Below are 25,866 nucleotides of genomic sequence, written 5' to 3' on the forward strand. Positions count from 1 at the left end.
GCTTTTGTCCTGAGAGGTGGGGCTTTAGTTCAGTCTCTGGAACCAGCGGCGCACGCCTAGCGGCGCGCACAATTTTAATTTATTTTTTTTAAATTAATAAGGACATATTTGACAGATAGTACGTGCAGATAGCTCCAGGGGGGCACTGACTAAAAGCTTAATATTTAATATCTAAACAAATTAGATATGAAGGCAGAAAGCCAGCAGGGGGAGGGGGGCTTTCCAGTGTTTTGCACTGAGTGTCACATGTATGACTATCTGCCACTAGGACAGAAGTCATGGGTGTGCCCTCGCTGCAATGAGCTCCTGGCACTCAAGGAACGTGTGCGTTCTCTTGAAGCCAAGGTGGCAGACCTGGAGAAGCTGAAAGAGGCAGAGAGGGTGACAGACGAGGCTTTCAGGGACTTAACAGCCGGGTCCCACTCCCAAGGTGACATCTCTTCAGATGTCATGGAGAATGAAGGTCTTGGGGACGGAGGGTGCCAGTCTGAGGTGGGGGAAGATGCTCCCTTAGATGGGATTGTGGGGGGGGGAAAGGGGGATGGGGGGGGGGGGGGGTGGGGGCGGGGGGGGGGGGGGGGGGGACGGGGGGTTGGGGGGGGGGGGGGTGGGGGGGGGGGGGGGTGGGGGGTGGGAGGGGTGGTGGGGGGGGGGGGTGTGGGGGGGAGGGGTGTGGGGGGGGGGGGGGGTGGGGGGGGGGGGGGGTGGGGGGGGGGGGGGGTGGGGGGGGGGGGGGGTGGGGGGGGGGGGGGGTGGGGGGGGGGGGGGGTGGGGGGGGGGGGGGGTGGGGGGGGGGGGGGGTGGGGGGGGGGGGGGGTGGGGGGGGGGGGGGGTGGGGGGGGGGGGGGGTGGGGGGGGGGGGGGGTGGGGGGGGGGGGGGGTGGGGGGGGGGGGGGGTGGGGGGGGGGGGGGGTGGGGGGGGGGGGGGGTGGGGGGGGGGGGGGGTGGGGGGGGGGGGGGGTGGGGGGGGGGGGGGGTGGGGGGGGGGGGGGGTGGGGGGGGGGGGGGGTGGGGGGGGGGGGGGGTGGGGGGGGGGGGGGGTGGGGGGGGGGGGGGGTGGGGGGGGGGGGGGGTGGGGGGGGGGGGGGGTGGGGGGGGGGGGGGGTGGGGGGGGGGGGGGGTGGGGGGGGGGGGGGGTGGGGGGGGGGGGGGGTGGGGGGGGGGGGGGGTGGGGGGGGGGGGGGGTGGGGGGGGGGGGGGGTGGGGGGGGGGGGGGGTGGGGGGGGGGGGGGGTGGGGGGGGGGGGGGGTGGGGGGGGGGGGGGGTGGGGGGGGGGGGGGGTGGGGGGGGGGGGGGGTGGGGGGGGGGGGGGGTGGGGGGGGGGGGGGGTGGGGGGGGGGGGGGGTGGGGGGGGGGGGGGGTGGGGGGGGGGGGGGGTGGGGGGGGGGGGGGGTGGGGGGGGGGGGGGGTGGGGGGGGGGGGGGGTGGGGGGGGGGGGGGGTGGGGGGGGGGGGGGGTGGGGGGGGGGGGGGGTGGGGGGGGGGGGGGGTGGGGGGGGGGGGGGGTGGGGGGGGGGGGGGGTGGGGGGGGGGGGGGGTGGGGGGGGGGGGGGGTGGGGGGGGGGGGGGGTGGGGGGGGGGGGGGGTGGGGGGGGGGGGGGGTGGGGGGGGGGGGGGGTGGGGGGGGGGGGGGGTGGGGGGGGGGGGGGGTGGGGGGGGGGGGGGGTGGGGGGGGGGGGGGGTGGGGGGGGGGGGGGGTGGGGGGGGGGGGGGGTGGGGGGGGGGGGGGGTGGGGGGGGGGGGGGGTGGGGGGGGGGGGGGGTGGGGGGGGGGGGGGGTGGGGGGGGGGGGGGGTGGGGGGGGGGGGGGGTGGGGGGGGGGGGGGGTGGGGGGGGGGGGGGGTGGGGGGGGGGGGGGGTGGGGGGGGGGGGGGGTGGGGGGGGGGGGGGGTGGGGGGGGGGGGGGGTGGGGGGGGGGGGGGGTGGGGGGGGGGGGGGGTGGGGGGGGGGGGGGGTGGGGGGGGGGGGGGGTGGGGGGGGGGGGGGGTGGGGGGGGGGGGGGGTGGGGGGGGGGGGGGGTGGGGGGGGGGGGGGGTGGGGGGGGGGGGGGGTGGGGGGGGGGGGGGGTGGGGGGGGGGGGGGGTGGGGGGGGGGGGGGGTGGGGGGGGGGGGGGGTGGGGGGGGGGGGGGGTGGGGGGGGGGGGGGGTGGGGGGGGGGGGGGGTGGGGGGGGGGGGGGGTGGGGGGGGGGGGGGGTGGGGGGGGGGGGGGGTGGGGGGGGGGGGGGGTGGGGGGGGGGGGGGGTGGGGGGGGGGGGGGGTGGGGGGGGGGGGGGGTGGGGGGGGGGGGGGGTGGGGGGGGGGGGGGGTGGGGGGGGGGGGGGGTGGGGGGGGGGGGGGGTGGGGGGGGGGGGGGGTGGGGGGGGGGGGGGGTGGGGGGGGGGGGGGGTGGGGGGGGGGGGGGGTGGGGGGGGGGGGGGGTGGGGGGGGGGGGGGGTGGGGGGGGGGGGGGGTGGGGGGGGGGGGGGGTGGGGGGGGGGGGGGGTGGGGGGGGGGGGGGGTGGGGGGGGGGGGGGGTGGGGGGGGGGGGGGGTGGGGGGGGGGGGGGGTGGGGGGGGGGGGGGGTGGGGGGGGGGGGGGGTGGGGGGGGGGGGGGGTGGGGGGGGGGGGGGGTGGGGGGGGGGGGGGGTGGGGGGGGGGGGGGGTGGGGGGGGGGGGGGGTGGGGGGGGGGGGGGGTGGGGGGGGGGGGGGGTGGGGGGGGGGGGGGGTGGGGGGGGGGGGGGGTGGGGGGGGGGGGGGGTGGGGGGGGGGGGGGGTGGGGGGGGGGGGGGGTGGGGGGGGGGGGGGGTGGGGGGGGGGGGGGGTGGGGGGGGGGGGGGGTGGGGGGGGGGGGGGGTGGGGGGGGGGGGGGGTGGGGGGGGGGGGGGGTGGGGGGGGGGGGGGGTGGGGGGGGGGGGGGGTGGGGGGGGGGGGGGGTGGGGGGGGGGGGGGGTGGGGGGGGGGGGGGGTGGGGGGGGGGGGGGGTGGGGGGGGGGGGGGGTGGGGGGGGGGGGGGGTGGGGGGGGGGGGGGGTGGGGGGGGGGGGGGGTGGGGGGGGGGGGGGGTGGGGGGGGGGGGGGGTGGGGGGGGGGGGGGGTGGGGGGGGGGGGGGGTGGGGGGGGGGGGGGGTGGGGGGGGGGGGGGGTGGGGGGGGGGGGGGGTGGGGGGGGGGGGGGGTGGGGGGGGGGGGGGGTGGGGGGGGGGGGGGGTGGGGGGGGGGGGGGGTGGGGGGGGGGGGGGGTGGGGGGGGGGGGGGGTGGGGGGGGGGGGGGGTGGGGGGGGGGGGGGGTGGGGGGGGGGGGGGGTGGGGGGGGGGGGGGGTGGGGGGGGGGGGGGGTGGGGGGGGGGGGGGGTGGGGGGGGGGGGGGGTGGGGGGGGGGGGGGGTGGGGGGGGGGGGGGGTGGGGGGGGGGGGGGGTGGGGGGGGGGGGGGGTGGGGGGGGGGGGGGGTGGGGGGGGGGGGGGGTGGGGGGGGGGGGGGGTGGGGGGGGGGGGGGGTGGGGGGGGGGGGGGGTGGGGGGGGGGGGGGGTGGGGGGGGGGGGGGGTGGGGGGGGGGGGGGGTGGGGGGGGGGGGGGGTGGGGGGGGGGGGGGGTGGGGGGGGGGGGGGGTGGGGGGGGGGGGGGGTGGGGGGGGGGGGGGGTGGGGGGGGGGGGGGGTGGGGGGGGGGGGGGGTGGGGGGGGGGGGGGGTGGGGGGGGGGGGGGGTGGGGGGGGGGGGGGGTGGGGGGGGGGGGGGGTGGGGGGGGGGGGGGGTGGGGGGGGGGGGGGGTGGGGGGGGGGGGGGGTGGGGGGGGGGGGGGGTGGGGGGGGGGGGGGGTGGGGGGGGGGGGGGGTGGGGGGGGGGGGGGGTGGGGGGGGGGGGGGGTGGGGGGGGGGGGGGGTGGGGGGGGGGGGGGGTGGGGGGGGGGGGGGGTGGGGGGGGGGGGGGGTGGGGGGGGGGGGGGGTGGGGGGGGGGGGGGGTGGGGGGGGGGGGGGGTGGGGGGGGGGGGGGGTGGGGGGGGGGGGGGGTGGGGGGGGGGGGGGGTGGGGGGGGGGGGGGGTGGGGGGGGGGGGGGGTGGGGGGGGGGGGGGGTGGGGGGGGGGGGGGGTGGGGGGGGGGGGGGGTGGGGGGGGGGGGGGGTGGGGGGGGGGGGGGGTGGGGGGGGGGGGGGGTGGGGGGGGGGGGGGGTGGGGGGGGGGGGGGGTGGGGGGGGGGGGGGGTGGGGGGGGGGGGGGGTGGGGGGGGGGGGGGGTGGGGGGGGGGGGGGGTGGGGGGGGGGGGGGGTGGGGGGGGGGGGGGGTGGGGGGGGGGGGGGGTGGGGGGGGGGGGGGGTGGGGGGGGGGGGGGGTGGGGGGGGGGGGGGGTGGGGGGGGGGGGGGGTGGGGGGGGGGGGGGGTGGGGGGGGGGGGGGGTGGGGGGGGGGGGGGGTGGGGGGGGGGGGGGGTGGGGGGGGGGGGGGGTGGGGGGGGGGGGGGGTGGGGGGGGGGGGGGGTGGGGGGGGGGGGGGGTGGGGGGGGGGGGGGGTGGGGGGGGGGGGGGGTGGGGGGGGGGGGGGGTGGGGGGGGGGGGGGGTGGGGGGGGGGGGGGGTGGGGGGGGGGGGGGGTGGGGGGGGGGGGGGGTGGGGGGGGGGGGGGGTGGGGGGGGGGGGGGGTGGGGGGGGGGGGGGGTGGGGGGGGGGGGGGGTGGGGGGGGGGGGGGGTGGGGGGGGGGGGGGGTGGGGGGGGGGGGGGGTGGGGGGGGGGGGGGGTGGGGGGGGGGGGGGGTGGGGGGGGGGGGGGGTGGGGGGGGGGGGGGGTGGGGGGGGGGGGGGGTGGGGGGGGGGGGGGGTGGGGGGGGGGGGGGGTGGGGGGGGGGGGGGGTGGGGGGGGGGGGGGGTGGGGGGGGGGGGGGGTGGGGGGGGGGGGGGGTGGGGGGGGGGGGGGGTGGGGGGGGGGGGGGGTGGGGGGGGGGGGGGGTGGGGGGGGGGGGGGGTGGGGGGGGGGGGGGGTGGGGGGGGGGGGGGGTGGGGGGGGGGGGGGGTGGGGGGGGGGGGGGGTGGGGGGGGGGGGGGGTGGGGGGGGGGGGGGGTGGGGGGGGGGGGGGGTGGGGGGGGGGGGGGGTGGGGGGGGGGGGGGGTGGGGGGGGGGGGGGGTGGGGGGGGGGGGGGGTGGGGGGGGGGGGGGGTGGGGGGGGGGGGGGGTGGGGGGGGGGGGGGGTGGGGGGGGGGGGGGGTGGGGGGGGGGGGGGGTGGGGGGGGGGGGGGGTGGGGGGGGGGGGGGGTGGGGGGGGGGGGGGGTGGGGGGGGGGGGGGGTGGGGGGGGGGGGGGGTGGGGGGGGGGGGGGGTGGGGGGGGGGGGGGGTGGGGGGGGGGGGGGGTGGGGGGGGGGGGGGGTGGGGGGGGGGGGGGGTGGGGGGGGGGGGGGGTGGGGGGGGGGGGGGGTGGGGGGGGGGGGGGGTGGGGGGGGGGGGGGGTGGGGGGGGGGGGGGGTGGGGGGGGGGGGGGGTGGGGGGGGGGGGGCTTGGTGGGGGGGGGGGGGGGGGGGGGGGGGCCCCGGGGTGTTGTGGGGGGGGGGGAGGGTGGGGGGGGGGGGGGGTGGGGGATTTTTCTCTCTTTCTCACAATACTAGAACCAGGGGGCATTCATTGAAAATGCTGGGGGGAAGAATTAGGACTAATAAAAGGAAACACTTCTTCACGCAACGTGTGATTGGTGTTTGGAATATGCTGCCACAGGAGGTGGTGATGGCCACTAACCTGGATAGCTTTAAAAGGGGCTTGGACAGATTTATGGAGGAGAAGTCGATTTATGGCTACCAATCTTGATCCTCCTTGATCTGAGATTGCAAATGCCTTAACAGACCAGGTGATCGGGAGCAACAGCCGCAGAAGGCCATTGCGTTCACATCCTACATGTGAGCTCCCAAAGGCACCTGGTGGGCCACTGCGAGTAGCAGAGAGCTGGACTAGATGGACTTTGGTCTGATCCAGCTGGCTTGTTCTTATGTTCTTATGTTCTTACAGCGGTAGAAGGTCACCAGCAGTTTTTCATGCAATTGTTGTTTTCTCAAAAGTCTCAAATAATACAATCTCTGCTGGGCCTTCTTAACCACCGCAGCAGTCTGAACGCCCCAGGTCAAATCCTCTCTAATCATAACACCCAGGAACTTAAAACTAGCCACCCGCTCTACTTGATCCCCATTTATAACCAAGGGCTGAATTACCGACTTGTTCTTTCTGTAGTCTATTATCAGCTCCTTTGTCTTATTGGTATTTAGGACCAAATTATTGTCCCTGCACCACAAGAGCAACCGGTCCACCTCACCCCGGTAGGCAGACTCATCCCCTCCAGAGATAAGCCCCACCACCATTGTATCATCTGCAAATTTAACAATGGTGTTTCCATGATAGACAGGGGTACAATCATACGTATAGAGGGCATACAATAAAGGACTCAACACACAACCCTGTGGCATTCCTATGTTGAGAGTGAGAACTGAGGAAACCTGATTGCCCAATCTAACCCTCTGGGTTAGAGATTGTTAATTCAAATGTTAAGAGAGGAGGAGGATTTTGTGCTTTTCTGTTTGGATGCAGCAAAACAAGGTAATGACAGAGTGACTTCAGAGGAGCTGCAAAAACAAACAAGGAGATGCAAAAACAAACGAACAAGGAGCTACAAAAAAACAAAACACAACTTGCTTAAATTTTCACCATGCAAGATACCAGCCATGAGGTTAGCTGCATCAAGACATGTTTACTTCTGGCACCAATGGTCTAGAAGGGCCTTAGGCATTCCTGACCAAGCAAGCTGTAAATTGATTAAACTGGGGTCTTTTAAGGGCAAAAGCTAGTCTGGTCAAATCTCATCCACTTCAAGCCCCTTGCTGGAACTTTTTTTGTCCAAGTGATTTAATATAACTTTAAGTTTAATATTCCAGGGCCCCCATCCGTCATTTCTATTTCTCTGTTTTGGGGTAGTCATCAAGCTGGGGCTACTATTCTTTCCTTGCAAAATAGAGATATCAGTATTAGACAGCTGGCAACTTCAAAGTAAGCAGTTTTATGGTTGAGTCTAAGGTGGCCAATTACTGTGTCTTTCATAACTATGTGGCAGATGAATGTTCAGGAGGTGCAGTTTCTCCTGTCACATTGCTGCAATGATGGGAGAAGCCACACCTGTCAAGCTCATCTCTTCCATGCAAGCTATTAAAAGCACTAGGACACCCTTCAAAGTCAGGTGTTGGCAATCCTAATTGATACATGTGGAGGAGGATTCTTTTTCGTCTTAGCGAAATGTCAGTCAGCCTGTGAGTAATTCTGATGGGGCCGCAGCCAAATGCATTCCAGCTCTCTGGCTGACAGCTCCATTTGATGCTAAGTCAGAGAGAAAAGAAAGAAGACATCTTGCCTGAAGGATATAAGGACAACAGCTAGAACAAATGTTTTAGGAGAAGGTATAGATACAAGGGAAGAAGAGGAATAAGGATGCACAAAAAATTCTTAATTTTTGTAACGTAAGAAAGGATTGATTTTCTCCTCCATTAAGTGAAAAAATAGCACATTTTTCAACACTGCTCAGCTAATTTCTCTAACATAGTTTAGGTCAGGTATAAGGAAAAGAAGTAGATAATCTTCATTAAGTAAAGCAATACAGTGATGACTGCTATGAAAGCTGGTAACTGATATGAACTGATGGGGAATGGAGTGTCTGAACATATTTTGACATATTCTCAACACTCATTGAAATAGTTATTTACTCAAGAGAACCATCAAGAGTTGTTCTAAAGTTCTGCAGGTAAAATTACAAAACTTAATTCTCCTTTAGCTTCTATCATAGCTTATTTTCCAAAAAGGAAATTAGGTATGATTAATTTTACAATGGAATTGTTATAGAATTTAAACAGGTTACAAAATAACACCAAAGAGATGATACAATATAAGTAAAATCATGCATTATGTGATGGCACTACGGTAAATGATAGAAAGATTGCATTTTGGCTTCTGAATTCATAAAAAATGAAAAGGTAGAACAATTAATCATAAAAATAATTTGTCACACCCTACATATAGTATTTATACAAAATACCTAATACCCACCAACCAACATTCAGGTAAGGGATATACAGTAATTTTATGTGTTTGGTGTAGAATATAATTAACAATTTTTAAAAAATCATGTTATGAGGCATTATGACAAAACAAGAGCTCTGCTGGAACAGAACAGTGTTCCATCTAATCCTATTTTATAGATGGCCAACTACTTGCCCTGGAGGGCCACAGACAAGGTTCAAAAGTCAACAGCTCCCCCATGTTGTCGTTTAGCACTGGTATTCAGAGGTTTCATGTTTCAGGGTATGGTGGCCATAATGGCTGGCAACCGTTGATGGACCTATACTCCATGGATCTGTTTAATTCCCATTTAAAACCTTCTATTCTAACAGCCATTTCTATATCCACCAAAAGTGAATTCTACATTTAAATAAGTTGTTACTTATAAATGTGGTGGTGGAAAGTGCCATCAAGTTGTAATTGAATTGTAGCAACCCCATAAGGTTTTCAAGCCAAGAATGTTTGGATTCAACCATCTCTCCCACCACTGAAATATGGACGAGAGAGTCCTGCTTGACCGTCAAAACGGCTGCATGGGGATCACAGTACCTACATGGACAAATGACATGTGTAACAGGGACCACAGTGAAGAAGAAAATTAGATCAGTGAAAAATACACTGGCTGGATCAAACTATAATGTTGTAGAATTTTTTTAAAATAACAAATTTAATAAATTTAAATTAACGAAGGCCATTTAGGCATTTGTTGTCTCCTTCACATTGAGTGTATATCCTTTTGGATTGGATTCTTGGTTACACACTCATTTTGCCCTCTTCCCCCTCTTTGTATTATAAAACAATAGGCATGCAAATCCTAGTCAGAAAAACTACTGATAATGCAGCGCACAGCTATACCCCTCTAACAGGGACATAGGTATAGATTTTTATGGAGGGGTTCAGGGGGTGGAGCCTCACCCCCACCCACCCCTTGGGACATGGCCACGCCTCCCCAAGCCACACTCCTTAGCCTCTGTGCTTATAAAAGCAGTTCTCTGAGGCCAGGAGCGGCAGACTCCCCTCCCCCACCCAGCCCCCCTGTGATATCATCAGGGATATCATCAGGAAAGTCTCCCAACAAATCTCTGAAATTTTGGTGATGCTAGCCTAAACCCAGTGCATCCTGCAGGTCAAAAATAGAAAAAAAAAAACTCTAAAAAATAAAAAAACTTCAAACAGGGGGCGGAGCTTCGGACATGTAATGGGGGGGTTGAACCCGAGAACTCCCCTTACCTACATCATTGCCCTCTAAACCTACTGACTTTAATGGGCTTAGAGTGGTGTAATTCTGATTAGGATCCCCTGCAATCACCTGAAGACCTTTCCATTCTTTTTCATGAAGTGGTAACTGTTCATTGCACAGTAGTATTTCTTCTTCAAGAATATCCATATTCCTTTCTATCTACTACATTCAAACAGACTGTGAGTGCTATATGGAATGTGCTTACATATGCTCTATAGGCATCAAGAGGTTACAGTTATAGACATTTACAGTCTATAGACAGGTTACAGTCTATAACATTATCAACAGCAAACAATACAACCAATTACATGCTGTCACATGAGATTTCATCCAGTTAAAATGAAAAAAAATGACATGTTTATTTAACATCTGGACACAGGGCCGGGGGGGTGGCATGGCGATGCTCATCCGAGATACTATCGCCTTCAGGACGTCCCCTGTCCCGGTGATTGATGGCATGGAGTGTCTAGGCCTTCATTGGGACTACCAAGAGAAGCTGGCTATCCTGCTAGTGTACCGGTCACCTAGCGCACTGGCGGATAGCCTGTCACGGCTTCTGGAGGTCGTCTCTGAGTGGGCGCTGGAGCACCCTCGCTTAATTGTGCTGGGTGACTTCAACGTCCATGTTGATTCGGCCTCCTCGTCAGTGGCCACTGATCTAGTGTCATCCATGGCGACGCTAGGCCTCTCTCTTATAAATACTGGTGTCCTACTCATCAAGGAGGCCACACTCTGGACCTAGTCTTCGCGGCAGGTGTGCATGTGGTCTTATCCTCTGTAGAAAGAGTGCCGTGGTCTGACCACTATGTCCTGAAGGCTCGGATTGATGCTCCTATGCCCCCCCGTCTAGGTGACGGGCATATTTTAGCCCGCCCGCGGAGACTAATGGAACCAGAACGGTTCCAAAATGCTCTACGGGAACTCCCGCCCACTGGCGCTACTCTAGATGAGCTGGTAGAAAGCTGGGACACCAGGCTCTCTGAAGCCGTCGACGGTATCGCTTCCGAAAGCGCCCTCTCCGTGCTCAAGATATCAACCTCGCTCCTTGGTACAATCGAGGAGCTTCGAGGAAGATGAAAGGGGAACTGAGACGGCTTGAGTTTGTGGCATGCAGCGGCATTTGACGAGGGGTCAAGACACTCATATCGATCATTTATGAAGTCCTATGAGAGTGCAGTGAAGCGAGACTAAGCGGGCATACTTTGCTTCCGCTTATTGAATCTGCTAGTTCGCGCCCAGCACAATTGTTTCGCGGTAATTTGGACGTTGACGCACTTCTTCGATAGGTCCAAAAGAGACTGATTTGGCATTAGGCTGTGAGGCTTTTGCTAACCATTTCAATAATACAAAGTCCTGACCCTCCGCCAATCCCTCCCTCGCCACTATTGATACCGTATGTGAACTAGATGCCCCAGGGCCGTCTTCGGGTCCTTTCTTGGACCACTTCAGCTTACTTGACCCAACGTAATGTTGACAGGATCCTGGATGCTAAAAATGATCTACCACTTCGTCCTTTTGACCCGCGTCCTTCCCGGTTGGTGAAAGCCGGCAGGGAGGTATTTCGGAGCCACCTGTTGGATATAGTCACCCGCTCCCTTGAGTAAAGAGTTTTCCTTGGTTTGCTTAAAGAGGCAGTGGTCCTTCCGCTTCCAAAAAGACCGCATCTTTAGATCCTATGGAGATCCGGCCACCACCGCTTCAGTTTCTAATTTGCCATTCTTGGGCAAGGTGAATTTGAGCGAGCGTATGGCGGCTCAGCTCCAGCTTATTCCTGGATGACACAAACGTGGTCGGATCCCTTCCAGTCTGGCTTCCGCCCGCCATCAAGGGACCGAGACGGTGCTGGTCATTGTTGTGGACGACCTCTAATTACATCTGGACAGAGGCGGTTCGGCGTTGTTGGTGCTGTTAGATCTCACCTATGCGTTCGAGCAGCGGTAGACCACATCACCTTTTGGTCCACCGCCTCGCTGAATGGCAGGGGTTCGAGATTCCAGCCTTAAATTGGCTGATCTCGCTCCTCCGGTAGATCGGGAGACAGCAGGTGGCATCCGGGTATGAGATCTCCAAGCCTCGCCCCATTATGTGCGGGGTGCCTCAAGCGAGCGAGCATCTCCCCGATGCTTTTTAATATCTACATGCACCTCCTGGCGAGTCTAGTTCGGAGTTTTGGGCCGCAGCGTCACCAATACGCCGATGACATCCAGCCTTTGTTCACAATGGAGGGCAGCCCGACCTCGGCCCCTGATGCTCTCCAGCGTTGTCTTGATGCTGTGGCTGGTTGGTTGGAGGTAAAGCTTCCGCTGAAGTTGAATCCCACTAAGACGGAGAGGTCCTGTGGCAAGGTCGGGGGGAGTGTCCGCGGCCTTTGGCTCAAGCCTACCCTTCTTCTGGCTAGACGTTTAAAATTAACTTCGTCCGCTATATTCTGTGGGGTGACTCTGGATCCATCTCTATCATTGGTGGCCTCCAGGTCACCCAGACAGCCCAGGCAGCTTTTTACTCATCTGGCGTAGGCACGGCAACTGGCTTTCTCCCCGTGATCTCTCCCGCTCTGGGCCACTCGTGATCCATGCCACGGTCACTTCTAGATTGTAGACTGGCTGTAACTCGGGCTTCACGCTGGCCACCTTTGGCCATGATCCGGAAACTGAAACTTGTACAGAATGCGGCAGCCAGACCTCTTCCTCGAAGCAACAGCAAGGGACTGGATTACTCCGGTCCTATACTCAACTGGTACTACTGCCTGACCGAGTACCGGGTCATGTTTAAAGTTTTGCCTTGGACCTTCAAAGCCATTCACAAGCCTTGGCCCCTGCATACCTAGCGGGACCGCCTCTCCCTATATCGCCTTTCTAGGCCCCTCCGCTCTCATCGAGGGCGGACCTACTGGTGATCCCTGGCTCCTGGGCGATCCGGCTGGCCTCTACATGGGCCAGGCTGGCTTTCTACGCCTCTGGCCCCCCACTCCAGGAACAGGCTTCCAGGTGAGATCAGGGCCCTGCGGGATTTACAAAGTTTCCGCAGGGCCTGTAAAACGGACCTGTTCCGCCAGGCGTTTGGCCAGCCGGGATGATATCAACCGCAATAATAAGTAAACATCTGGCCTCCCGTGGGTTCATAAAAGGGGGAATAGAATAGAATAGAATAGTTGAAGCCATCTCTAGTTTAATATTTTATGTATTTTAATTAACTTATATTTATGATGTTTTAAATTTTTATGTTGTTGGAAACCGCCCTGAGCCTTCGGGGAGGGCGGTATACAAATATAATAAATAAATAAATAAATAAATAAATAAACGATAGAGTCAAGCATTTGCTCACAAACTTACCGGTAATTGGCCTTCAACATTCATTCTGCACTGAATCTCATCTTTTTTTAAAAATTAGTGTCTAACACTTAATACCAGTTTTAAAAAATTCTTAATACCAATAAATACTCCTTCACACAGCAATCCCTCACTTAACCAAGAGCAAGACCACCCTTTGGCTCTACCACATGGGATAGGGCAGTGGTGGCGAACCTTTGGCACTCCAGATGTTATGGACTACAATTCCCATCAAATGGCCAATTGGCCATGCTGGCAGGGGCTGATGGGAATTGTAGTTCTTAACATCTGGAGTGCCAAAGGTTTGCCACCACGGGGATAGGGTATGGTTATACTAGTTCTGATTGTGTAGTAATTTGAACAGAGCATTGACAGAAGACTGGCATCTCATATGGCCTTTAGAAGTTTACTGGCATATGAAACAGATGAAGATAGTATCAGGGAAAACCTTCCAACTCAAAATTTGATTAAAAAAAACAGTTTACTGACATTTGAACATATTTAAATGCAACTTAAAGGTATTTAAATGCAGCCCAGTTACTGCCACCATCGATCTGCCCAGATTACTAGTTTAATTAGTAATGCTTACACATATATGTGCATATACACTTCACCTGGGGAAAACAGTGTCAAGAAGAAATATTCACCATAAGCTGCTAAATCAACAAACTTTAACTACAGGATTAGGCAAACAACTAGCACTACAGGAACTTGTGGCTATGCCCATCCAGTGAGCCTCCAGTTGGTCAAGGCGCTCTCTGTATAATTCACACCCGCGAGTAAAAATTTCAGCCAAAATCCGTGCAGATTAATTAAGTTTTATTAAACCTCTTTATTCCATCCATTGTTTGATAGAAACAAAAGCTGGGGTGGAGTATTATTCGGAACCAGAACAATGGGTCAATAAGTAGAGTAAATCTATCCCTGCAGTTCCTACCATTTCTTACCATTTGTCAGGCAAAGAGCAACCATTTCTAAAACTGCCCTACAAGTCCATCCAACTCCCTCTTTCTTCTGTTGAACATCAGGGCAGCTTGAAAGGTAGTATTGCTTTTGTTGCCACTTCTCTCTGCTGAGGAATGAGTTGGCATGCTTTCACACATGCACAGTGGATCTCATACTCAGCGGACTGCATATACAAGTGGAAGCCATGAGCCAGCCCTTGGGAGATGAGGAACCAGAGACAGAGACTGAAAGACACCAAGCTGGCTCCTTGAAGAAATGCAAGCAACAGAGCCAGTTCCAAGCCTTTCCCTGCCAACCAAGGCAGAGCCAGATACCATGTAGCTGGCAGAGCCATCAGCAGCCTCAGACAAGCTAAATAACAAGGGAGCTGAACGGAGGCAGAGATAGCAGCTAAAAAGTCAAAGGAGAAGAGTCTGCATTGCGCCTCGACTTCGCAGAAAGCTCTGTGAAGTAGTTATATCAGCATCAGAGGAAGAGTGAGTCTTTGCAGGATTCTGGCCCTGTTAGCAAGGGCATCTTATATAAACCTTTCCTTGGGTTTGGTTCTGCCTGGGTGTAATGAGTGTGTTTCTCAGGGATGCTCCATGTACCTGGTTTCCTCCTCAGTATCTGAATCTTGGTTTCTACCCTGCCTGCCTGCTTCAGCTCCTGGACTGCTTTGACCACAGACTGTCTGGCCACGTATGTATCTGCTGCCTGCCCTGACCTTGGACTGCCTTGATCATATAACATATATCTTCCACCAGTGCTTGCCTTGACCGTGGACTGCCTGACCATGCAGCACAAAGAGGTTGAAGATGTCATCTTCCTTTTGAGTAAATATAGTACATCGTTTTTCCCCTTAGTGGTTTGAGTTTACTCGAGACAGTTCGATTACTTTTAGCCCTAACATTTGTCTCTGGCGAATCAATGCTTTGTAAAAATTCCAGTTTTATGGGTGCTTATCTGACTAATTACCACAGTGGCTCTGATTCAACAGAAGGGTTAACTCACAGTCTTTCGAGTTTATGTGGAAACTGGAATAGATCTCTATTTTCATCTGAAATGCTGAAAGATTACCATCTTCCCCGGTTTCCACCTCTTCATACCCTTGCAGAGTCCTAGGAAACAGGAATGGCAGGAGTCCTGGATCATAAAACATATATCTTCCATCTTCTTCTCCTTAACCAAGAAATTAGCTATTCCTACTTAGCTTCTTCAATCAGTGCTCTTCCTTCTATGCAGTCTCCACCCTCACGTGCAACCTGGCAAGTCACACAGAGGCTTTATGTGAAATACTTCCACGTCCTAACAACAACTGCTTTAAGATTTCTGGAATAAGCTAGCTTGACATTTTGATTGGCCTGAATTTCAAAGGAAGCACTGAGAGACAAGTCTTAGCAAGTTTATATTATTATTATTTTGAAGCAGCTATGAGGGGAGGATGCTTTATATAGGGTTCTCAACACTGTGAACAACTATCAAGTAAACATACAAACAAAAATAACAAAAGCAGATGGGTGAAATCTGTTCAACGGTTCTACTTAGGCACCAGCCCAGAGCAAGCTGATACAGGAGCGTTTCCATAGTAGCAAAATTCCGGGTGCTGTTTTTCATTTGGCAAAAATGGTAACAAGGTATTAATGTGGATGAAAAAGAATACATTTATTAATTATTCACATGTTAGTGGGCAGTCAGAATTTTTTAAGCACTACAAAAGTGCTTGAGCCAATATAGTCCATACTGTGAAGGAATAGAAGAGCAAAATTTCCCACTGATTGTAGTGATGGAGGGGAAAGAGGAAGGTTTATTTCTTTAGACTGCTTTCACTTTCCAAATGATTCTTTGAGAAGAGATGAAGAGGCTCATTAATTTTTTTTCTTTCACTTGGAATCTATTATTGAAAAGTTAGGGCATTTTCACATCGGTTGGGCAAATGTAAAAATAGGTTCTTCAACATACATTGCAGTTTTCCTTACTGAAGACCAGAACCTCGAAGAGAAGAAAAAACTAATCCTAAACTTTGCCGATTTGGAAATCAGGTCAGCTTAAGGCAGAACTGTAACATTACATTTTAATATGTACTACATATACATATAAAAATGTAATGCATAAAATGTGCTTTTACAAAACCATTTGGAATCCTGATATACTTGCTAAGAAGTTGGAATTCGACACAGATTTCTTACATGGGTACACTCAATGGAAAACACAGAATATGGATGTGAACAGTCTGCATAAAACATCAATTGCATATAGTATGATCAGGTAAAAGACAAAAACAGCTAAATAAAACTGTAGTTTATGACACAACTTTCATAGCCATGTTGAAACGTTCATGCGAATTGAGTAATTGAGAACAGTCATGATGCAGCTAAACCTTTGGTAAAATAAATGTTATTAAAACACCTTATCCTGCATCAGTCAGTTTCAATCATGTGATAGTGAAGTAAAATAACATAGTGTTGGCCTATCCACAATAAAAACTAATTCAGGGCAAGAACAGACAATGGTTACTTTTTCCTAGTCCTTCCACACTGTGGGGAACCTTTAACTATCTCTATCTCACTGTTGTTTCAGTAAATAAACATATAGCCATAGGGTTGGATCCTCTGCAAAATTTCTGCTTGAACTACAGCTCTTGTGCAAGCGGAAATGGGGAAAAAAAGACTACAGTATTCACTTATGCTAAGTCAAACTTATTGTATCTATTTGCATTTCTGCTAGCACAAAATATTGTGCAACTAGTTCCTGAACACAGTACAGGGAGGAAACATTGTTGCATGAGGTCTTGTGATGTCCATTTGTTCCTGCTTGCACATTGCTGGGGTCAGGCCATAACTACTTAGTTGTTACATTTATTTAATTAATATATTTTATCCCACTATTCCTCAGGCAGCGTACATTGTTCTCCATGGTATCCTCCTAAAACTCCTGCCGAAGACGGAGTGCGGGCCGGGACAGAGCCACGAGAAGAGCGACGAAGTGGCCGCAATGTGGCCCAGCTGGGACCCATCAGGCCAAAGAAGGAGCACAGGGGCGGGCCAGGGAACGCCCCAGAAGCCCCTGCGAGGGCTTATAAGGAGGAGCTGGGCGGGCGGGCGAGGCTTCGCACGGCTGAGCGTGGGAGGGCGGCATGGAAGTTGGGAGGTGGTGAGTGGTGGACTGGCTGGAAGGTTGAGGGAGAGGAGGGGAGAAACGTGGAAGGAGAAGGAAGGAGTGTCGCAGGCGAATGGAACAATGGAGAGAGGGAGAAAGGGTGGAGAGAGAAGGAAGAGAGGCAGAGAGAGAGGAGAACAGAGAGGAACGTGAAGGGAGGGTTTAAAGGCAAGAGAGAGTTGGAAGTCATGAGGCGAGGAGGGAGGGAGGAGGAGGAAGAGAGCGAGGGAGACTCAAGGGAGTGGGGGCAAACAGCCAGGTGGGGAGGGAACCCACTGGCAGAAGGGGACCTGGCAGAGACTACCCTATCGAGCGGGGCATCCAGGAACCCTGCCCTAGAGTTAGTTAAGGTCTAAGGCAGGAAGGGTAAAGTAACCCCCCCCACCTTCCTGTGGCTTAAACAGCTGGCTTTGTCTAGAGCCCCTAAGACCGGGGCTAAAGACGGGGAGACCAACACCCCGGAAAGGCATGGTGGGACGGGTTGTCAGCCCCAAGCACAGGCAAGGGACGGGGAACGCCACAGTCATCTAAACAGGATACTGTTGAGTAGCAGGGTAATAGTATGCCAACAGAAACCTCATTCTGTCCTGAAACCCCAGAATCAGATAATACACTCAAAAGTGGGGATCTGTGTAACAGAGAGAGCATTTACTGAGTTCCCCCATGAGGACTCAAAGCGATTATTCCCTCCTCCATTTTTCTGATGCTCCCATTCAATTGCTTTATCGTTTGATGGTGCTTATGTTTTTCACATTTTTAATTATTTTTTTATTATTTAGTTGCTGATTTTTTTATACTTCATGACGTACCTATCAGGTAACTTTGTTTGATAAAAAGACAGGTGCAAGTGTTCTAAATGAACAGCTGGCTCCTGCATTGGTCATATGATGCCTGACAGTTGGAATAGAAGAGCAAAATCTTATTTGTAGCTACCATGTACTTTTAAAAAGACAGCCCAAATTAATAGTTCCTTGCAGTCTTGTGGAAGAAAAAGATAAGGAGCTGAAGAGTTTTTCTTTATTTCTGGTGAATTTCAATTGAGCAAAACAGAAGTTTCTTCTGTTTGATCTGCTACTCCTCAAAGGGATAAAGTAAGTCTATGCTGAGACAATTTATTCATTTATTTTCAGATTTCTATCTCAACGTCAGTTTTAAAAGCCCTTCAGGCGGCTCACAGTTGAAAAACTGTACAATATAATAAAACTCTACCTAAAACTAATAAACCAAAGAATCGAACATCCTACCGAAACACAGATAAGGTTGCTAAGGTTTTTTATTTGTGTGGCACTCAGCCCAATACATGTTTATAATGTATGAAGTGGCATCTACACTTATTTCTCATATTAAAAGCCAGTGTGGTTGAGTGGTTATTATTCATTTATTTATTTACAAAATTTGTATCCGGTCATTCTGCCGTTATAAGGGCATTTAAGGCTGCTAACAATTTTAAAAAAATAAATGATAAAATCACATTTTGAAAGAGTTAAAAACAATCCCCCCAAAACAGAGTTAAACATGAAAACAGCAATTAAAAGATTGGCTAGGAAGGAGGGATCATTGAGGAAATATGGGTTCTGGAGATTATTGCTCCTGAGTACACTCTCTCTCTCCTTCCACGAAGACTGGAAAGCCCCTTAGTTTACTTCAGATGACTAAATGGACAGCCTATCATGAGAGCACATTATTATGCCAATTCTTTGGCAACACCATTAGTTATATGCAATATCGTCCAGTGCCTCTTCCTCGGGTTGTGAAGCGGCTTTTATATCAAGCCCCTGAGGATGTCAACCCAGGAAACATACAAGCTGTTTGATTCCTTGGCATTGCATTTTGAAGATAAAATTAACTGAATCCAGCAAAATTTAGACACTACAGTTGGACAGGTTCAGTATCTGAATGATACTGAACTGCAGCCTGGTCTTAGTAGTATGGATAGCTTTCAGTTTGTTAGGCCTGATTTGTTAGCTTCCAGTTTGTTAGGCCTGAACAACATCCTTTGAAGTGTATAACAACCATGCCCAGTCTTGACTTCATAGCTATCATGCTGGCCTGGGTTGTACTTCTGACTGCTTTGAAAGAAGGAGTTATGAGGCCCCTCCTAAAGATAGCATCTCTGAACCCAGCCTTTCTGGTCTGCCTCACACATAACCTAATCTAGTTTCTCCTAATTGATATTATTTGCCTTTGTCATGGGATTCTGAAAGGTCACTAGTAAAAGATTCTGGAAAGAATTCTACTCAACATATTTAGCTCCTGATCAGCAGGAGTTTTCACCTTCCTGTGGCAAAAACTGTTCTCATCACTTCCCAATAATCATATCAGTTGAAATGAATTCAGTATCTCCCCCTCTTTCTGTATTGTTTCTTTGTCTCCAGCAGTCCCACATCTATTAAGATGAAAATATTTCCTAGAATCTGTGACAATACAGTTGCAGCCTTGTTTCACCCACAGGGACGTATCTTCTAAAGATGGCACCCAGGGCAATTGTTGAGCTGGACCCCCAACTACCTTCCAACTTCACAGGGAGTCCGGCAGAGGAGGGATGGGATGCACAGTTTGCTGGGTCTTCTGAGGCTTGCTTTAAACGGCAAGCTCCACCTCTGAAGCCTGCAGTTCAAAGCTGGACTTTGGATGCCATTGACTTGCCCAAGTGGTTGACAGGGGAAGGGAAACAGTCATTACTTGGCTATTGCTCCTAGAAAAGCTACTATAGAATGCGCTGCATCTGGCCTGCGCAAGTGCACAAGACATAGGTCACAATGATAAACAGAGATATTAGATGAATGGCGGAAGCAGGGTTGTTTCCCAACTAATGAGGAAGCATACTCAGATAAAGTTCATAAAGAATATGTTTAGCAGTATTACAGTACTTTAGTTATCTGACACTGTAATCAAATGTAAACTCCATTTTAATCTTTTTCTCTTTTTCCTCAACCTTTTAGTTCCTAGGTAGTATTATAGTACTTTCCAATGTTGACTGAAAACCAGGACAGAAAGATAAGGAACAAGCAAATGAGAGGAAAGTCAAAATAGAAATCAAAGCCTCCAAAATAGCTTAAGTATTATTCGGTAGCCCCTTTTTTTTTCTTTTATGACTTTAATTAAATTTTGCAACAGACCAGGTAAATTTAGACATTTGAAAGCATATAGGGGGAATAAAAAACAATCCTAGTCACAGATCCATACTAATTATTCCATTGGCTATCAGCTTGGTTCACATATCTATCCCACAGCCAGTCTTTCAGTTTCACAAAAGAAGTTCTAGAATGTGCCTTCTACTTTAACAGCATGATGCATTCAGTAATTCTGAAGCCAAAGTAAACTGAAAATGGCAAAGTAATTAAAACAAACTCTGCCTTCCAAATTGAATCTATTTCAATGGAAGCCACTTAGCCCATTTTAAACAATGAAACTACCTTCACCTCCCTATGTAATTGTATTGCCTATTATCTGGAAACCATGAAGGAAGATTAAAGTTGAAGTCTGTATGTTTGCACGCCACTTTGAGTTGCTGCACGAGGCAAAGGGCAAGGGGGTGAGGAACAGTTTCATCTTGGCTTATGAACCTCAGGAAATGGGTTTGAAGAAAGAACATTTTACCCAAGATTTCACTGAAAAGGCTGACAGTGAGAAATATCCAGTGTTATATATTTGATCTGAAAAAAGAAGTTCTCATTTTTTTGAAGACTAAGAGGGGAAGGAAAAGCTGTATATTATGCTCAGTGCTAATTATGTTTCAATTGGTCAGAATGGCATTTACTGAATTAGAACTCTCAGATGGTGATTTTTCAGTAGATAAATTTTAAGGTCAGTATGAAGCTAAGGCACCATGCCTGAGCTAAGCATGAGCATGTGTGGCTTGGATCTGCAATATTAAACTTTCCCTTTTACTGTGACTCCTTTAGTGTTAGGACACAGACTGCCAGAATAGATAAAAGCCAGAAAGATCACAGCATATGAGTATCTTCTTTGATTTAAGCATAGAACTGGTTGAAACATGTGCAAAAATCAAAATGCATGGAAGCTAGGATAACTCCTCCAGAGTGTACATGTGCAACTGTTATACTGTACACAATGAAGTCTCATTTATAGTGTCATTAGAATTAACAGACATTGCAGTTTAAATTCCATGAACTTTCCTCCTTCCAATTACACTGACGTTCAAAGGTTTGCATATTTCATGAAAGGAAGATAAATTGATTCACTTACTCTTTGTCCCTCTTCTACAAGCCTCCAGTATAAAGTGGAACATTTTCAAATTTTATGTTAAAGAACAGTCCAATTTCACATTGTGGATATAATATCCATGTATTTCGTAACAAGAGTTTACATTTTTTTCCAATTATGTCAAGTAACTAAAAGCAGTGGAAAGCTTTGCAAAAACCCAATTTGACCAATAAAGTGAAAATACTGGTTCATAGGAAAGAGAGAACGCAAAAATCACATAAAAATAAATATCACAAACATTCCCCATCAAATAGCTCCTACTGCCTCTGCTAGCTGTTCTAGACTAAGGAAGGACAGAAAAGTCCATTCTCTTCTATCTGAGACTGTAATCCTAACAAAGTTAGCAATTAAAAAGATGGCAATAGCTGTTAACTGAGCCATGCTTCTGTGCCATGATTTTGGAATTAAACAACAGAAATTCATTTTTAAAAAATCATATTCGGTTAGAGCACGAAGAAAAAACAACTTTTTATTCCTCATTTTGTCAGCATCTTTCTTGACACTATCATCACCAACTTCCTTTTACTGAGTAGCAATCTGGTTTCACTGTTTTTAAGTGAATAAGTACCTTCAAAAAGGCTTATTTATTGAACTTTGGAATATGAAGGAGATAAGCCTAATAGATGGAAACTTGCCTGAACTGTGAGATACATGCTTCAAAGTTCCAAAAAGCATCTTAAATGGACTTTTCACAAAGGGATATGAAAAATTATAAATGTAAAGATTCTCCCCTGTAGAAGCACTAGGTCATTACTGACCCATGGAGTGATGTCACATCCTGACGTTTACTAGGCAGAACTACCGTATGTTCCCAGGGAGGTTTGCCTTTGCGTTTCCCAATCATCTATACTTTACCCCCAGCAAGCTGGAAAAATCACACAGAAAAAAGCCTATGATATTGCGGGTGTAGAATAATGAACTTCGGCTTTTGGTTTCAGGTTCTTTAGAAGTACCCTTACTAATGAGGAATATGCTTCGATGCCACTTATTCTTCCCACAGAAACCAAGGATTTATGTTTAAATGACTAGCAAATTTTGCTATCTTTTTTTTCTCATAGAAGGGCAGCTACCGCTTTGTTCTAAAACAGGTACAACTATTACATCACCAAAAACTCTTGCAATTAACGTAAGTTTTATACCCACATTCTAAATCCCAGCTTGAGTAACAGTGAATCGTGAATTGGCCCCTCTTGTCCCCTTTGCTCCTCAACAGGCTGCTAATTGGCATGATACATTCTCCTACCTTAAAATCAGTAAACAGAAAAAATGAATAATATCTGTGACAGTCAAGAAAAAGAAATGAGAGAGAAAAAGAGAGAGAGACCAGAGAGATAAAGAGAAAAGAAAGAAACAAGATGGGTCCAGTGGAATATTTCTACTGATTTTTCCCACTGGAGATCCCCCTAATTCTGCTCTAGTGGTTCCTGGTATACAGGAGCTCTTTTCCAGGGGATGTTTTTGCTGCAGTGGAAGGGGAAGCAAGGAAATCCCTTCAACAAGAATAGATTGTTTGTGAGGTCCAAGCCAATTTTTCCTTTCCAGAGTACAGAAGAATAGAAGGAGAGTCAGCATTGTATAGTGGTCAAGAGTGGCAAACTCTAACCTGGAGAACCGGGTTTAATTCCCTGCTTCTCCATATGAGTGAAGAACCAGGTGTGATTCCCCACTCCTTCACATGAAGACTGCTGGGTGACCATGAGCTAGTCACAGTTCTCTCAGAATTCTCCAGCCCCTTCTACCTCACAAGGTGTCTGTTGTGGGGAGAAGAAGAGAAAGCTATTGTAAGCCCTTTTGAGACTCCTTATGGGATTTAAAACCAACTCTTCTTCACCAGATGACCGAAATAATTAAGACAGTGGGAACTCTACAATTTCTATATACATTTCCATAAAAATATTCAGCATATAAAAGCAAAGGGAAAAAAGAGTGATTCCCCGGGTAGAATTCAACTGCAGCAAATATTATATGTTTCAAATATATATGTTTCAATTCCAGGCTGTTCTAGAGTTTGCAGTGCACCAATGGAACACAAAGCAGGGGGGTAGGAAAGGGAGGGTAGCAGGGGGGTAAGAAAGAATTTTATACCACCAGCCCCCCAAAACTCTAATTCCCCTAAGAGTGTTTAGAATGCGCCCTACGTTTCCCCCCGCCCCGATGTCTCACATGTCCAAAACATATCACAGCCACTATCAATGCAGTGTCCTTGACAAGGGAGGGGGTGGGAAGACATGTAATTGGAATAGCCTGCAGGTTGAAAAGCACAAGGTGCCTTGGCCAGGGAAAAAAGGAAGGAAGATTAGTGAGACCAAGGAAGGTGTACTGGGGATCTATGCCACCCATTGCTTAGAACTTGACATCTTTGAACATCTTCTCAAGAACCTTTAATTTCCCATCCTCCACTCACCACAGTCTTGTCTGACTAACAGCCACAGCTTATGCCTTACCAACAGCTGCAACACCGCTCTGAGGCTCCTGTTCTCTCTTTCTGTTTCCTACCACCTCCTAGCACCAGCCCAAATGGTGGAATGGGCAATGCGCACCAGAATAAGTCATCCCTTCCAAGCATCCCTTCCTCTGTTACCTCCTGCTGCAGCCCCCTCTCTTCCTCCCATGTGGGACATCTGCCCTCTTCATCCCCAGATCCAGACCTAAAAACCAAGCCTGTTGTGACTGAACAAAACTATCTGGGCTAAATCTTTTCTCCTTGGGGTAAAGTATTCAAGAAACAAAAAGAACTGCAGCATATCTAAAATTCCTGTGGGACTCACCCATACACAGTAACAATCTTTTTGTCTTCATACAGGACTCATATGGAGACTGTGAAGTGTGAATTTCATTTTCAACTTCAAAGCCTCTGAGGGATTAACATTTGTTACCAAAAAAACTACACAGTACACTCCCCATTGACAAAGATCTGCTATTAAATGGAATGTTTCAATGTCAAAAAAGTATCAGGTTTCTTTAAAAAGTATTCTCAGATAAGGTATGTTTTTAATATATGAATGCACAAGAAACTAAGATCCAGTCATAAATCAGATTGAACAAATTTCAATCAATTCCATTGGAAATTATAGACTTTGGAAATTAGAAGTGCGTTTGAAATTTGCCTATTTAACAGTTCTCAATAAATGCACAAAATCATATGTCAATAAAAATGTACAGAACACAAATATATGTGAAACTTAGAAACTTGAGGCATGTATTTGTCCCTAATTATTTGTCAATACTAATATTCAGGAGAAATAAAGAGGTGGAAAAGTAAGGGAAACTGAAAATAGGATGCATTTCTTGTTTAATGGGGGAAAATGAGATTGCTTCTTAGATTACTGAGACAGAGAGCAGAGACATAAATATAATCGATAAATATCATCGGGTGGGGGGGGAGATGACAGATTTGAGATCTTGCAATACTGTGAGGAACCTATTTTTGCAAGTTTGGAGAGGTTTAAAACTGACGGTAGGGGTTATTTATTTATTTATAAAATATATAAGCTGCCTCTCCACAGACCTGCTCAAGGTGGCTCACAAAGTAAAATAATAAAACAGGATAAAAAAAATCTGTAAACTGCCATAGCACAAAAATACCATACCATCTTTATCACTGTAAAATAAGCATAAGCATAAGCATTTTATTGTCATTGTGCACGCATTTACAGCAGCATTCCTCAATGCACACAATTTCAGACTCATACATCATCCTCACTTTCCCCTTCCTCCACCCATCCCTACACAGCCCCAAATACATCAAAATGGCCCTCACGAAAGGGTTCTCAGGCTAGAAACATCTACTAATGGTAAAGAAAGTAAACTGCCGTTACATATTCAGATTTATTTATTTATTTATTTATTTGTTTGTTTAATTTACTTACAACATTCTCCTCTCATCTATTTTACCATCACCTCAAACCTGTGAGGGAGGTTAAGATGAGAGCGTGGAACTTGCCCAAGGTCACCGACCAGGCTTCCGTAGCAGAATGGATATTTGTCATAGCATGTGATATATATCACTTTATCTTATAATTTTAACTTAAAGGAAATTTCACACAGCTCGGACAAACTGCTACCATTTTACAACAAGATGACTTCAATCATCTCGTGATATGTCTCACATGATATGAGAAATGTTTACTTTCATTAATTAATTCACCTTTAGGAGATATTAACTATAGTGGCCAGTAAAACCATGGGCTGACAATAATTAATTATAAATGAAGTAATTATGGGATGAAAGAAAATGATAAATCAGATAGCTAATCCCAACCTTTTAAAAGGCACAACCATGCTTTTATAGACTTCACTTGCAATAAACAGTTGTTAAAAGCTATATAAGCCTTGTGAATATGCATGAAAATTACTAGCCCACATTTTAATAGCCTGCTAGACAACGTTTATCTGTGTTATCTACCTGTAGCCTAATAATGGCTTGAAAGATAAAAGAACAAACGGTGCAATCCTGAACAGTTACAACATTCTAAGCGTCCAATGGATCCAGAAGGTTATTATTTAGGATTTAGAACCTCTTCCAGTTTGCAGCAGCTTCCTCATTGGATGACTTCAAGGAGATCCTACTTTGCCGTAAGAGTGAGGGCTGTACCCTAAGCTACCACAGTGGATGCAATGGAATTTCAAAATGAAGACTCAATTGTTTATTTAAGCTTTTCATTATTTCCTTCGGGACAGTTGCAAGTCAAGTCTACAGCTCCAATGTTCAAGCTGCCCTACTTTTACTGAGCTTAAAGACAAGCAATTCTTCTCATTGAAACAACTGGATTTTGATGCATAAACTACTATAATTTGCATACATCCCCATAGTTCATTAGCACCATCACCACCTCTTTTGAAGAAGAAGAAGAAGAAGAAGAAGAAGAAGAAGAAGAAGAAGAAGAAGAAGAAGAAGAAGAAGAAGAAGAAGAAGAAGAA

The 25,866-nt window shown here is 52.1% G+C and overlaps 1 protein-coding gene across 1 annotated transcript in view; it reads right to left on the reverse strand.

Annotated features, from left to right (window-relative positions):
* LOC125429375 (class II histocompatibility antigen, B-L beta chain-like) overlaps nucleotides 1-25,866 on the reverse strand; it is a 52,560-nt gene that overhangs the window by 11,216 nt on the left and 15,478 nt on the right. The gene's annotated exons all lie outside the window — the stretch shown is intronic.

The sequence above is a fragment of the Sphaerodactylus townsendi genome, linkage group LG03 (genome assembly GCF_021028975.2).
Source record: "Sphaerodactylus townsendi isolate TG3544 linkage group LG03, MPM_Stown_v2.3, whole genome shotgun sequence".
In the NCBI taxonomy this organism is placed as follows: Eukaryota; Metazoa; Chordata; class Lepidosauria; order Squamata; family Sphaerodactylidae; genus Sphaerodactylus; species Sphaerodactylus townsendi.